Source organism: Chrysochloris asiatica, unplaced genomic scaffold (genome assembly GCF_000296735.1).
Source record: "Chrysochloris asiatica unplaced genomic scaffold, ChrAsi1.0 scaffold00297, whole genome shotgun sequence".
In the NCBI taxonomy this organism is placed as follows: Eukaryota; Metazoa; Chordata; class Mammalia; order Afrosoricida; family Chrysochloridae; genus Chrysochloris; species Chrysochloris asiatica.
Window position 1 is genome coordinate 2,890,181 of NW_006408815.1, and position 12,973 is coordinate 2,903,153.

Below are 12,973 nucleotides of genomic sequence, written 5' to 3' on the forward strand. Positions count from 1 at the left end.
ACCAACAACTCCAACTATATACACAGTAGTTGTATTACTACTAACCTTACTAACAGAACCCATTCAAAGTAGTGAGTATATTTGTGGAAATGTAATGATAGGATTTAAGAACGCTTTCTATTTCCAGCACATTTCAGTGGTAGAGACACTGCTCAAACATTTTCTCAGTACTTAATAGGCATAGGGTTTTAGTGGTACATGTGGCAATTTTTTGAGCGTTTTGAGTATTTGTCCTAAAACACCTTCTTTGTATTGTCAATTTACGCCATGTAGGTGAAAAAATTTAGAAAGCAAGAATAAACTTCAGCCCAGCCCATGTTATACTTAACTGAAATTTTGGAATTAGAAAATCTAAAAATTCAGGTGATTTTAATGTGTCAACAAGTTTACTTAAACAAATGTAGACAGTCAATTAATAGTACTAATGCTACTACTTAGCTTTATAAAAGGTTTTACAACTATGTGTCAAACATCAGAATCTCTGCAATAAAGTATATTAAAAATGTGCTTACTTTCATTCAAAAAGCATTCATTTGTTTCTACTCTGATACGTGTGAAAGCTATTTTCTACTATCTTACTGAAAATGTATTAATTGGGAAATTTTACACTTACTTCCTAGAGAGCATGAAAATGTCAAAACATTAATCTTTGTTTTACATTTTTCTCTCAAGAAAACGTTTTATTTAGAAAACAAACCCGGTTGCCTTGTGAAGGGCTATTTTGCTTTAAATGAGCAAACACAACAGAATAAAATATATGATTTGTAGTTACTGCGGCTGAGTCATTTCCTGTTTCAATAACAAGAATGTCATCAGCTAAACTCTAACCAGCACAGTTTGTCAATGTGTATGTGGCTTTATTTGTACATGTAGCCAGAAAGTTCTAGGGAAAATAGACTCATCATCCTAGCACCAAAAAAGAAACTTCCAGTGAGCAATTCTGACTGTGGCTGTTGCCTTGTTTATTGTTTATGCTGTAACTGATGCTTTTCTAATGAACAGAGAACGTCTGCCCAGCAGTCTAAGAGGATGCTGTAATTTTGTCCAGGGGATTCATAACTGACCCATGTCACCAAATATTCAGTGGTTGCCAAAAGATTGAAAGATCTGTTATAGCTGAATAGTGGAGAGAACAGAGGGGCTGAGAATCAAATGGCTTGAGCTTTTTCCTGGCTTTGCTACTAAGTGACTATTGACTTCAATTTCCACACCTACAAAATAATGATATTGAATGATATGATCTCTGCACTTTCTTCCAGTGAAAGATTATTTGATTCTTTCCCTAGAATTATGACATGGGGTTAGCATTCTTTGTCTGATAAGTGCTTGATGGTCCTTGAATTGAAAACTTGGCTCCTCCCCCAGTTATTCCACTGGGCTAAATTTTAATGATTCGTCTACATGATTCATTGCCATTCTGCCTTCAGCTATTTTCCAAATAACTGAAACTCAGCAACTGAAGGATTCCAGAGGCTACTCCTGGGTCAGATCAACTAGAAGAAATAATCCAGAGCTCTAAAAACATACCTGAAAGGGGTTAGAAGAATTGAATTTAGACCTCTCTTCCGACCACTCCAGAACTGTTATCTCAGACTGTCTAGGAGGTTTACGGGGTTTGGGTCAGATTCTCCCTAGACTGAAAGGAATTTCAGGGATCTTCCAGATCTTACCTGAGGGAAGCCACATGGTGACTCATGAGGTATGACATTTCCCTTTCTGTCAGAATAAAGCGGCATGCTATCAAAGGGCAGAGGGATTTCCTGCGGCTGAATGGGGATCTTAGACAAAAAACTGAGTCATAGTTTTGTCTCAGTTTTAAAAACCTTGTTGCCTATTTGGAAGCATACAAGCACTGACTAACTGTCTATCAAAATCCCCATTAGAGAATTGCATTATGATCATGTTCCTATCTCTACTGTGTTTTAAAAATGTACCCAGTCACATTGTAAAATTGTAATAATGAATATCTTATTTGCATGCAGTACAATTCTAAGTTGTACATAAGTGTCTAATCTAGTGACAGGCATTATATGATTGCTAAGTAAATATTTGCTGTCAGTTATAATGAGTCAATCACATGGGCATGACCTTGTTTTCCTGTTACTGATAGCCCAAGGTTGCCTCCTGTATGAGTAGTTGGTGAGTACAGTTGAATTGGATCAAATTAAAACAGACAGCCTAATATGTCATGGATTCTTGGTGTGGCACTATAGGATCAGCACTGAACTGCAAATCACAAGGTCAGCAGTTCAAACCCACCAGTCGCTCCTCAGGAACTACATACAGGGTCGCTATGAGTCATAACTGACTCAACGTCACTTAACAACAACAACAGTAATGTGTCATGGTCTTCACGTACCTGTAACTAGAACCAGCACGCCACTATAGTTAATATGGTTCCATTTTGGATCTAGTTATATAAGCATCCAGATTATGTGGCTGTGTAGCTGCTAGAACCTATGTTAATAAGACTGATTTCCTGAAGTCTGAAGTTTCACAGGGCAGCTATTGGACCCTCAAGAGATGGACCTATAATCTGATAATGGACCATTTTCCATTATTCAGTTTCCAATTAGGCCCAATGGTCAACTGATGCAAACAGTTAATATGCTTAGCTGCTAATCAAGAGATTAAAGGTTTGAGTCCATTTAAAGAATCCTTGAGAAACAGATCTGGTCATCTACTTCTGGTAAATTAGTTGTTGATAACCTGTGGAGTACAGTTCTAGTTTGACATACATGGAGTTGTCATGAGTTAGAAGCAACTTGACAGCAACTGGTAAGACATAATGAGGCAGCATTGGTGCTTCAGTGGTAGAAGTTCTACCCTTTATGTTGAAGATACAGATTTAATTCTCATTTGCACTCAGCATACCTCTTCCCCTCCACCAGGTCTGTCAGTAGAATTTGTGTGTTGCTATGATGCTGAGTAGGTGTCAGCAGAGGTTATAGATTAAGACATTCTAGGAAGGTCTAATGATCTAGTTCTGAAAAAACAGCTGATGTGAACCTGTGGGATCACAGGAGTTTGATCAACAATCATCTGAATGGTGTAGGACTTGCTAGAATCTTGTTCTGTTGTATGCGGGGTTCACATGACTCAGAGCTGACTCAACAGCACCTAACAACAACAAACATTTAGAAACAATTTTAATCCTGGGTCCCATGACAAACATGTAAACTACAAAGTCCAGAATTGTTTTAACTTATTAAGAATTTGTAGAATGAATTTGATGAAATTGATCTATACTTATGGATGCAGTAGCTCAAAATACCAACTGAGAGGGAAGGAGTCTTCACATCAAGAATCAATCCTACCGTCTCTGTATACAGGTTTGATAGGGATGGGCAACTTAGATATTGGCTACCTAAAATAAGGGGGTTTAAAGGAACGAAGTGACTGGCTTACAAGTTTTCAAGAGGGAGTTTAGTATCAGAGTGTGGAGGGGAGGTAGAATCCCCACTGAATAGTTTCCCTCTTGTCTAAATAGGTATGGTGAAAGGAGATGGTGATAAGAATCTAATGATTCAATAGTGAGTAATTTTTATCACAACTAATTGCAACTGTCACAATTGTAAAAGTAGACACTTTATAACAGTAAGTTAATCTTACAGTCCAAGAACAGAGGACCCTAGAAGCATCATGGGAGAAGAACGTGAGTGGAATGTGGGACCCTATCCAGAGAAGCAGCGACACCAGAGATGGAGGCAGAGATGAGGACATGGCAAAAGAGAACAGCTGAGAACTCTAGACTCATGGAAAGACAAAGGCTGTGTGCTGGCAGCCAGGAGGTAGGCTTGCAGAATGTTCCCTTTGGCTGTTTAAATGATTCTATATTCCTGAGTGTTTTTGTGTACATCCCCATAACAAAAACAAAAAACAGAGGGAATAGAAGCAAATAATGTTGAATGATGATGAGTGGAGGAGATTGTAATCATTGCAACGTAACAATGAGCGTAAAACTGTTGTTCTTCTATGAAAACTATCACTCAATTCACAATAAAAACTTATAAAAAAATTTTTGTAGACTGGAGATTGATCAGTTAGAGCTGGTTATTTCTTACTTCAACTCAGACTAATAAACCAAGGCCACATAACAGTCTCCAGCTAATCATGCCACCTCCAGGCTCTCTTCCTGCCAGTTTATTCTGCACACCAGGAGATTAATCCTCCTATAATAAAGTGTTATAGATGCCTGCATGCTACTTTCCCTCCCCGTTTCTCGATCTCAAAATCCCTCAAGGCTGAATGGCTTCGTTTGGAATTTAAATTGCAAACCTTTTAGTTCCCAAACCTTAATTTACCATGCTTCTTTATAGTAACTTTTAATTCCTGTCAACTAGTCTACTTCCCATTCTAAAACAAGTTAAATAGCTACACGTTGATTTGGTCTCCTTTTTAGCATATTTCTTACATAGATTATCCTTCCAACCAGTCTTCCTTATTGAAGACCTTTTTCTTATTAGGAGATCAAGTCCTTTGCCTCTTGGAGGTTCTCTTCCTCAGTCCAGATTTTATTGATCTCCTTCTTGTTTTTACTGTGTCTGGTCAATTAGACATTTCTGGTAGCGTAGTGGCTACGAATTAGGCTGAACCGCAAGGTCAGCAGTTTGAAACTACCAGCTGTTCCGCAGGAGAAAGAAGAGGCTTTCTGCGCCCATAAAGATACACAACCTCGGAAACCCTGTACAGGGTCTCTTGTCGGAAACTGACTCCATGGCACATAACAACAACAACAACATTATAATTTATATTTTTAGATAGATGACTATCTTCAATTATATTCCACTTACCTGAAAAGGTAAGTTTAGAAAAGTTTCCCGAACTCTCAGAACACTCACAGAAGTGACAGGCTGAAGAGCTTTCTAGCTGCGTGGCCTTGGACTCCTCTTACTCTCTGAACCTCAATTTCCTCATTGGCAGAGTGTGAACACTAAAACCTATCTCATAGAATTGTTGAGAGGGTTAAAGGAGATCATATGTGAGAAAAGCTTAGTAAGGTAGATGGCATCTAGCAGACAGATGCTCAGTAATATCTATAAAAATAAAATGAAAAGTTGCTGAGCTGACTCCCATCCATGGCAACTCATGAATCACAGTAGAACTGTACTCTACAGGGTTTTCAGTGGCTGATTCTTCAGAAGCAGATGGCCAGACATTTTTTCCAAGGTTCATCTGGGTTATCTCTAATCTCCAACCTTTTCTTTAGCAGCAACTTATAGAGTGTTACCACTCAGGAACACCATGATGTCTGTTTTGTCATTGTTATTGTTAAGCACCTTCAAGTCTGTTCCAATTTATAGCGACGCTGTATAGAGTTTGCCAGGAGTGACTGGTGGGTTTGAACTGCTGACCTTGTGGTTAGCAGGCCGATGCTTATCCCACAGTGCCACACCATGACTTCTTGTTGTTAAATGTCACTGAGTCAGTTACAACTCATAGCCACCTTGTATAGGGTTTCCAAGGAGCTACTGGTGAGTTTGACCTGTCGACCTTGTGGTTCAAACTGACCTTGAAGTCCAGTGTGTAGTCTACAGTGCCACACACACCAGGACTTACCCACTCTTAAAAGCTCATGGAGGAGTTAATGCCTTAGTTTTCTTTGGACGGTTCATAAAAAAAAATAATAATAATAATTCCTACACCAGACACATTTATTAATATTTCAAATTAGGAATTTTGAACTTGTTTGTTTGACAACCAGCTTGCTTCTGGGCATCAAGTCCACTATTTCACTCAATAGTGACAAACCAAAATAAAAGATCCTGGCAAATGAGTAGCAGCTTTTCTTACGGCTGTGGTTATAAAATTTGTTTCTATTTTCAAGTCAGTATTGTTAAATCTGGATTTCGTCTTCTTTTGCTATCTATTTTGGCACTGACTTACTCTGAAAGGGTCAGGCCCTCATACGGTGTCTCACTGCCAGTGGCTTGCTGACTGTCTTTGTTCCAAGTTTACTTAATGAGAAGATGTTGTTACCAGTTGACAAGATAAAAGATGGGAGGATTTTTTTATTTTTTTGAATATCTTCCATTCATACTGTTTTTTTAAAAAATATTTTTAACAAAGATATATCTTAGAAAGATTAATTTTTTTGGTAGTTTTACTCATAATGTGAAAAAAAGTCAACTTCACTTCATAATATGAATTAGTGGGGGGACAGAGAAAGCGTGAAGAATATGCTTCACAAAAGTTTACACTTTTGTGAGACTTTTTATGGAAAATGAAAAATGGAATGAAAAAAAAAAAAAAGAATTTCTCCACAGATTATTTTGAAATATATATAAATGTATATGTATGTGGGTTTGAACTGCTGACCTGATGACTAGTAGTCGATTGCTTACTAATGTACATATCTACTCACCACATGTATGTCGGTATGTCACACTGTGGTGGCTTGTGTGCTACTGAGATGCTAGAAGCTATGCCATGGGTATTTTAAATACCAACAGTGGCAAGCCAACAGGGCTATCAGTAGAGCTTTTGGATTAAGACAGACTAGGAAGAGGGGAAGGCAGACCACTTTGGAATGATTAGCCACTGAAAACCACATGAATAACAGCAGCAGAACACTGTCAGATATAATGCCGGAAGATGAGTCCCTCAAGTTGGAAGGCATCCTGAATATCACTGGTGAAGAACTGCCCCCTCAAAGTAGAGTTGATGATAAGGATGGGGATTGAACAAACGTTTTTGTATATTTTGCTAATGTTGCAGAGTACAAAGTGAGGAGAAATATCTGTAAACATCCTTTAATAATTAGAACATGGATTGTATGAAGTATGAATCTGGGAAAATTGGGAGTGTCAAAAGTAAAATGGAATTCATAGAGATCTATATCCTAGGCATTAGTGAGCTGAAATGAGCAAGTATTGGCCATTTTGAATCAGACAATCTTATGGTTTACCATGCAAGGAATGACACGTTGAAGAGGAATGGCATAACATTCATGGTCAAATAGAACATTTCAAGATCTATTTTGAACAATGATATCTATGAAAGGATAATATCCATACACCTCCAAGAAACACAAGCCATACCATTATTATAAAAATGTATGCACCTACCACTAATGCCCATGATGATTAAATTAAAGAATTCTACCAACTTCTTCAGTCTGAAATTAATCAAACATACAAAGAAGATTCATTGACAATTACTAGTTATTAGAATGTGAAACAGAAACAGAGGAAAATCAATAATTGGAAAATATGACTTCAGAGATAGAAATGCTGTAGATTGCATGATAGAATTTTGCAAATTCAACAACTTATTCATCGCAAATACTTTTTTCAGCAGCATAAAGGGAAACTACACACATGAACCTCACCAGGTGGAATGCACAGAAATCAAACTGACTACATCTGTTGAAAAAAACAATGAAGAATCTCAATCATCTGCCAACACAAGACCAGGGACTGATTGTGGAACAGACCATCAAATGCTCATATGCAAGCTCAGGCTGAAGCTGAAGAAAATTTAACAAAACCCAAAGAGCCAAAATATGACCTTGAGTATGACAGACCTGAATTTAGAGACAAATCTAAATGCATTAGACACTATCAACTGGAGACCAGAGTTGCGCGATGCTATCAAGAACCTCATTCAGGAAGAAAGCAACAGGTCATTGAAAAGACAGAAAAGAACGAAAAGACAAAAATGGGTATCAGAAGAAACTCTGAAACTTGCTCTGGAGCATAGAGAAGTGAAAGGAAATGGAATAAATAATGAAGAAAGAGCTGCATAGACAATTTCAAAAGATCGTACGAAAAGAAAAAGTCATTCTTATAATGAAAGATGCAAAGACCTGGAGTTAGAAAACCAAAAGGGAAGAACATTTTCATCATTTCTCAAGCTGAAAGAACCAAAGAAAAAATTCAAGCCTTGACTTGTAATATTGATGAACTCCACAGGGGGAAAAAAAAAAAAGAATTATGCAGAAAGCATCAATAGACAATGGAAGGTATAGAGTCACTACAGCAAAAATAAATGGTCAATGTTCAATCATTTTAAGAGATAGCATAGATCAAAAACTATGGTACTGAAGCACGAGGACCAAGGTGTACTGAAGACACTGGTGAAGAACAATGCTACCAGAAGTGATGGAATACAAATAGAAACTTTCAAGAAAATGATGCAGCACTGGAGGCACTCACTCATCTATGCCAAGCAAATTAGAAGACAGCTACCTGACCAACTGATGGGAAGCAATTCATATTTGTGCCCATTCCAAAGAAAGGTGATCCAACAGAATGTGGAAATCATCAAATGTATCATTAATATCACACATAAATAAAATTTTGCTGAAGATAATCTAAAAACAGTTGCAACAGTATGACACAGGGAATTGCTAGGAATTTTAAACCAGATTCAGAAGCTTAAGTGGAACTAGGGATATGCTGACATTAAATGGATCTTGGCTGAAAGCACAGAATACCAGACAGATGTTTACTTTGGCTTTATTGATTATGCAAAGACTTTTGTCTGTGTGGGTCATGCAAAGTGTGGGTAACAATGCCAACAATGGGTATTCCAGAACACTTCATTGTGCTCAAGAGGAACTGGTCCAAGAGTCAGTCGTTAGAACAGAACAAGGGAATACTGAATAGTTTAAAATCAGGAAAGGTTTAAGATCAGTGTGCCAGAGTTGTATTTGTTGACCACACTTAATTATTCTGTATGCTGACAAGTAATCTGAGGAACTGGCTTATATGAAGAAGAACTTGGTATCAAGATTGGAGGAAGACTCATTAACAACCTGCAGTATGCAGATGATACAACCTTGCTTGCAGAAAGCAAAAAGAACTTAAAATACTTACTGATGAAGAGGAACACAGCCTTCAGGATGGATTGCACTTAACTATAAATATAAAGAAATACATGTGTGTGTGCACTTTTTCATATATGTGGTTGCTGTTAAGTGCAGGTAAGTTGGTTCTGACTTATACTGACCCTGCTTAGGTTTCCAGGAGTGACTGGTGGATTTGAACTGCCAACCTTGCCATTAGCCTTCCAGTGTTTATCCTACAGTGCCTCACCAGGACTTATACACGAGAGCAGGGTGGGTGGTGGGTGGGAGGGGGAGGGCAGCTTCAAAAAGTTCATTGGAAAATAGAGTGAAAAAAGTAATGAAAATATTCCAGAAAACTTTTTGAAGGTCACTCATACTTGTCTATTTTCTAAATGGTAGAGTCCTTGGAATGTTGGTGAAGAGTCTCCTCTTGTAATTATTAAAGGTGTCTCTGAATACAGTATAACTACAGTGTCAATTTGGGAGATGATACTTTTGTTTGTTTCTAGTTAATTTAATCAAACTGTGCTGATTTTCTGAAGTTCACTACCATGTGGCTGCTGGTATCTATTACCCTGTTACTGGACTGGAAAAATATTGCTGTTTTATTTACATATCTTCTTTGTCAAATTATGTCACTAGAGTGAAAATCACAAAGCTGGTGTTTTGCGCTTTTTTTTTTTTTTCACCTTTGAAGCTCCTTTATTGCTCTGGGGTTGTTGTTTGTTATGTATCTATGACATTCGTTGTTAAGTGCCATGAGTCGGTTCTGATTCATAGTGACCCTGTATAGAGTTTCCGTGACTGTAACCCTTTCTTTACAGGAGCAGAAATCCTCATCATTCTCCTGTGTTGCAGTTGGTGGGGTTGAAACTCCAACCTTGTGGTTTGCAGTCTAGTGTTTATCCTACACAGCTACTGCGCTCCATCTATCAACTTTATTATGTAATTATGTAACTAATGAGAGACTGTCAGAGGGAGTTTTGGACTGTTGATACACAAGTGTTAATACACACTTGACACTCCATATTAAATGGCTAAATTAACTCTGTGCTTACTACCATGGTGAGATTGTTGTTGTTTTGTCATTGTGTTAATTATGTAGGGAAAAGCTGTGCCAGTCTGTCTGCCAGTTGACCGAACTTTAAGATGTGGCTATTCTACGTGGAACTGGTCAGAGTCCAGAGATAATTTAGGAATTGGTCTTGAAGCTGTTGCAGGTGAAAACTGAAGAGGTTTATGTCACTGCCAAAATTAGTCAGCTCTCCTTGCAGTAGTTATTCAAGCTTACAGGAAATGCTAATAGTCATAGGTAAAACAACCTTTGGCACCCAACCGCTGACTTTCAGTTCAGAGAACAGTGAGTTCCCAGTACATGGGAGTGGGAAGCTGATCTCATTGGAAAGGTATTGCCTTCCATTGAAATCAGCAAACGTGTTCAAAGTTCGCCAGTGTATACACACAGCTGAAAAATATCTCTCAATTGCTAATGGGCAGCTCTTTGATAAACAGCTGCTGCCAAACACCATAAATGTAGCTTCTGTTAGAGAATGCTATATAGTTTTAGTGTGTGCATTACAATTCTATTTTTACTTACAAATTTCCCAGAAGATACTGTGAGGGGTGAGAATTTCAAAATTAGCTCTAGGCCAAGAGTAAATAATTTCGACAGCCACTTTAAGATGCCTGATACTTTTGAGCCATATATGGGTAAAAGCAAAGATTTCATCAGCAGGGAAAAAAAGGATAATTTTCTGCACACTATTGAAAAAACTGCTTCAGCTTACATATGTGAGAGAGTTCAAAGTCAGAGCCTTGCTGAATTAAACTCCAGGTAATTTTTAAAGTTGCTTTCATAAAATTTATGTGAAATGCTTTATTGGCTTTCAGACTTAAATCAGGAAACATTGCTCCCACTAATTAATATTTAACAGTTGGCTAGCATTTTACTTCTGTATGTGTTCTCTTTCATAACTAAAACTAGTGAAATTTTAATTGAATTTTGGTGATAATCTTAATAGCATCATCCTACGTTTACTCCTTAAAGCAATTTCATATTTGCAAATTGCTTTTGCATTCCTTTTAGCTAGTTACATAACTTACTTGGCTCCAAGAGTAAAAATAAATTCTTACTAATGTAAGTGCTTTTGCTTTTGCATGTAAACACAAGTGTGTCTGGAATGCACAGATAAGTATCAGAGTTTGATAGGCGCTCATCAATGCATCTCTCAGCAGTGACTCTACCACCGCATAGACTGTCTACCTGCCTTATGGAGCCCTGAGACAGCCTTGCAGTGACATTGTAACTACAGCACTTGCTGGCATTGTGTGTCAGTGGACTTCATCATCTAAATTCTGTCAGCTGACACTCTTGATTATGAAGTCAGAAATTTGAAAGAGTTCAGAAAAGGGCTCCAAGTGGTAGTGTTTTAAAGGAGTTTGCAAGAGTCCCTGATATTTAATGATCACCGTGAAAGTGTCATTGATTTCAAAAGGGCATTCCACTGGGGATGAACAGCCAAGAGAAGCACACCTGAAGCAAATAGCCCTGTTTGTTAGAAATGGAAACTCTTCTTATGGAAAACAGCAATGACTAGCAGTAATAGAGGCACACCTTGATTTGAGTCAACTCAAAATACAAAACTGCACAAAGAATGTGCTTAAGAGAGCTCTTCTTTTTATTATTTTGTTGTTAAGTGCTATGAAGTCAATTCCAACTCATAGTGACCCTGTATAGGATTTCCAAGGAGCAGCTGGTAATTTTGAACTACCAACCCTGCATTCAAACCAACCCTTCCATGGATCCTGTGCTTATTCTGCTTTTGTTATTTAAAAACGAAAAAACAAAAAACAGGAAAACTTCTGAAGTGTTCAGGTTAATTTTATATATGGCTAACTAAATTGCTAAAACTAGGACAGAAAGCTAACTGTGAATAGGCATAGCTGTAATAGTGAGTTAGGATGTTGTTCTAAAGGCGCCATGCCCCCACATTTTAGGACTAAGTCTACATGAAAGTTTAGGTGCAGAGTTGCTCTATTTTATCAGCAAGACCCAGCTATTGTCTCTTTATCATCACTATAGTGGTGGTGGTGGTTCTGTGCCGTGGAGTCGGTTCTGACTCAGTGACCCTTCACAGGGTTTCCGAGGCTGTAAATCTTTACAGGAGTAGAACGCCTTATCTTTCTCCTGCAGAACAGCTGGTAGTTTTGAACTGCTGACCTTGAGGTTTGCAGCTTAATTCATAACCACTACGCTACCAGAGACCTATCAAAAATCTTAGATGTGTGTATTTACAGAAATCTCCTTGGAAGATGGAGTCCCAGAGTGTTACAAATGGTTAAGTGCTTGAGTACAAACCAAAAAGTCAGAGGTTGAGTCCACTAAGAGATACCGCAGAAGAAAGACTTGGCAATAAACTTCTGGAAAAGCAGCCATTGAAAGCCATCTGGAATACAGTTCTACTCTGACACACATGAGATCATCATGGGTCCGAAAGGACACAAGGACAACTGGTTTAACTGGTTGATTTGGAAGAGAGAGGGGTGGATTTTAAGTAAATAGGGACAAATTTCCTAACTCAGCTAATCATCCTCACACCCAGAAGGATGATTTCCACCTGACTACTGGGAGAAGCTGCTAAATGCAATAGTCGTAGGAGCATCAGGGATCATGGGAAAAATCAAAATCCCTGTGGAAATCTTGGATATTTATTTATTTAAACCAGCACCCCATGCACTCTGAGGCTGGTCAGTGGAAATCCTTTAAGTGATGTCCCATAGAGACATAGAGATATTTCACCGACTACATCTAATCTTTACTTGGAGTCCTTGACTAATCTTTCTGCTGACGTTTCTCCTAGTTAGGAGAAATGTGCCTCCTGGGACTCACTACTTTATAAACCTCTTAAGATAATGCTCCCGCCATCTTTTCACTACAAATGGGATGATGCCAGTCCTGAGGTCGCTACCCATTTCCTAGTTCAAATGTCTTCAGTTGTGCTAAAGGGGCAGTGTATGCGCTTGCTGGTTGAGGCTAAGTCCTAGCTAAAAATGCACAGTTTTCAGAAATTGAACTTCTTTATTTAAGAAAAAAAATTCCTTTGTATTCTTCAAATTCTATAGCGAGGCTAAACCTTAATATATATATATATATATATTGTTGTTGTTGTTAAGTGCCGTCGA